The following is a 3,400-nucleotide window of genomic DNA, read 5'->3' as shown; positions in this document are numbered from 1 at the left end:
TTGTCTTTCATTGTGAATGCATGAAGCTCAGTGCCAAAAACTGTGATTGCAAAACAAAGCACTTGAGTCCCGGAATCAAGCTGTCATAAAAGATGATTACCGTTGACCTGACATCTTCCTGTAAACGGCCTCCAGCAGGCATGATTAAAAGGTGCTATTTGTGAGTCTGTGGACTAACAAATGTTGAGCTATTAGATCAAGCTGCATATTTGTGGCTTTGGATGACCTATGGAGGCCTGTGAGTTGTATGGGGTTGAGTTCAGTTCTAATTTTTGTGTAGTATGACCTGAAATCTGTCTTATTTTTAAATAATATCTCTTAAAGTTCACATTTTTTCACTGTCATTTTGGATGCAAGTTCTTGGAAAAAAATCAATACTCTGACTTTGACAGTATGTTCAAATAATACTGAATCTCTACACACTGACGCAAATGATACTTTAAAAACAAGTCAAGTAATTAAACTGGAATCTCCTGCCAAAGACATTCCCCTGTGGGCAGATTTGACTGCAATGCCCTGATGTCATTATACAACTGTTTTTATAGCAACAGTGCTAATGCTTCTGAGAATTGTGCTAAAGGATTCTTCACAATGTGTGTGCTGCTGTGTATGCAGGTTTATGTTTTATATTATAGTTTATTCGGTTACAATTTGAACATTGATTATGCACTCCAAAATAAAAAGACTAGGCCACTTTGTTTGTCTTTCTTGTTTCATACTTTTTTTTTCATGGGCAAAAAATTAAATGATGATGACTGCATTACATCATCTGATCAATAATTAATTGTCAGAGTATAAAAATTAAATGAAGTTTGGTAATGTGCTATGTAGGTCTGCTTTAGCATATCAAGTCATCTGCTCCAGGGACGAATGCTGTCATATCCGACAAGCTGAAGACTCTGGCCTCACGGTGCTTAGTTAAGCAAAGCATTCAGGAAGGGATGAAAACAAAGAACAACATTCTCTACTTCATACAGCACACTGAGGTAAATGCCATTTTTTTTTTAAACATCTTCACAGCTGCTTCCTTCGTTTTTGTACTATTCAGCTGCAGTTACATACAGTGAACATTGTGTCACTGTTTGTTTTGTTGTATGACGTCATTCTCTACAGAAATGAAAGCAGCAAGCAACATTTATAAAATAGTAAATAATGAAGTCATGATTCCAGACACAATAAATCTGTGCAATTCCGCCACACAGAATGTTATTATCTGGTAACATGGCAATCCTGATCTCCAATTTGAACATTTATTGTGCTTGTCTGCGAATCACATAAGGTCAGTGGAAACAGCACAGTAAATAAAATGCCTTCATGTGTAAAACTACTTCATTTTCATCTTCTTTATTGCTCATAGTGTTTGCTTCTCATCTGCTTTGAAGTTTTATGGGCTTCAATATGAACAGCCAATAACAGACTGGCAATGTAATCAGAAAATGATGGCTGTTCATCTCTATGAATTGAGTTTTAGAAGTTTGATCTCTATGGTTTATATTTTATAAGTTAGTTTATTTACATGTTCTATTTATTTATAATTATTTAAATATAAATGTATTTCTTTAAATAGATTTTTACATTTACTAATTGACACTTTGCAAAAATTTAGTTTATTAAAACCACCCTATTTACTGTATGATGTGCACAAATTTGTGTCAAATTCAAAGGAGCACAGTAATGTCTGTGTCATTGGTAGGGAAAACTGGGTACTCTTTTAATCAGCAACTGGCTCCAGGCGTGTACAAGGGAGGGAACTACTACTCCTTCAGGCAGACCAGCTGACGCGACCTTTGACCCGAATTAAATTTAGTTTCCCCATTGTTAGGATTGATAAAGTACACTCAGCTTGTGTTAGAGAGGGCAGGACTAGGCTCTCAATCCAATGTTTCATTTATCCTGTCAAAAGGTCATATTGTGCTCTGTGTGCAAGACTCCGGAGAACTCTCTGCTTATATTTATGCCATGTTCCTGGCATCTCTTTCCACACATTTCCCATCCTCCTTGACTCCAGTCATAACTGTTATGCCAGCCTGAGAAAGACGGGTATCCTGTTTCGCAACACAAACTCAATAGATGCCAAGTAACAGGCATTCCTCAAGATTATTGCAACAATGGCACATTTTTGGGGAGTCTCTGGAGGCCAAATAAAAAGTCACTGCAGAACCTGGTATTTTTTGGGGTAAATTCCTTTGTCTGACTTGCTTGTTTTCCACCATGATGGTTCAAAGGAAATTGCTCTAAAGCAAACCAGACAGAGAATAAACAGTGCACAAGGATGTGTGCTGAGTTTTGTTTATATGGAGTTTCTTAAAGCATGCAAAAATTAGTTCCTTGCTGTGTTATCTAAAAAGCCCCCAGCGATTTAGCAATTATCAGATAAAGTGGAAAAGAGGCTATTTATAATTTTCACTGGAATGCCTTCTCATTTTAAAATTCCCAGTCAGTTTAAACTTACCTTGCAATCAAGTAAAGCAGTTTTGAAGAGCACTACTATAGTTGAAAATACACAATGTTGGGTTCTTCTGTCCATTTATAAGCATAGACAATGTAATAATATAGACTTTTGTTTCACAGACTTGCATAAGTCTTTTTAAATATAGGCCTGTTACATCATCCATGGCATAGTTAGTAAATAATTTGTTATAGAAGGTTTCATCGAGCGCACGAGCCTGGCCCGAAGCTAACTTCCGGTCTGTGTCTGTTTATCGGTCTGGTTAGTGGTGCCGGCTACAAACGCAAATAAAGTTAAAGTGATGAGTAATGAAGTTGGGTTCAGGTTGTTGTGCTGTGGGATGTGTTTCACATACATTTATATATTTGTGGCGACTCGCCATGATATCAAAACTGACCGATTTTCCAAAAGGCTTCGTTGAATAAACATGAGCACGTAATGCACGTTTAGAAATCAAAACGAGGAGCGGGCGTTTTTATATCACTGTATTTATGAGGGAAGATAGTCTTTAGCAAATGTTCGATGTCATTTTCATTTAATCTTGCATGTTATATGCCTGATAAAGCAGCGTTTGTGTAATGTACAGCCCAACAACCGTTTCCGGGGAAACCTCTACTTCTCCCGCTTTAAAGCGCCTCCTGCTGGTAGAGAATGAATTTGCATTTTTAATAAGTCCGTCTGATTTACGCAGCGAACATATTTTACTTGTTATCAAAAAATAATCTATTCTGGATGTTGTTACTGATTCTATTTGGATGTCTACCGGAAGTTAAGTTAGGGCCACAAAAGCGCGCATGCGCAGTAACGTTTATGTTGTTGCCGTTGAAACCGTCTATACAGGTTAATAAATTTAATAACACCTAATTAGAACACAATTGTGATGACACCGTAATTATTCAGAATTCTATGACGAGAGTCAAGTGAGTTTGTGTCACGAAACTACAGTACACT

This window comes from Barbus barbus (assembly GCF_936440315.1).
Source record: "Barbus barbus genome assembly, chromosome: 5".
NCBI classification, from domain to species: Eukaryota; Metazoa; Chordata; class Actinopteri; order Cypriniformes; family Cyprinidae; genus Barbus; species Barbus barbus.
Note: the sequence above shows the minus strand (reverse complement) of the source record.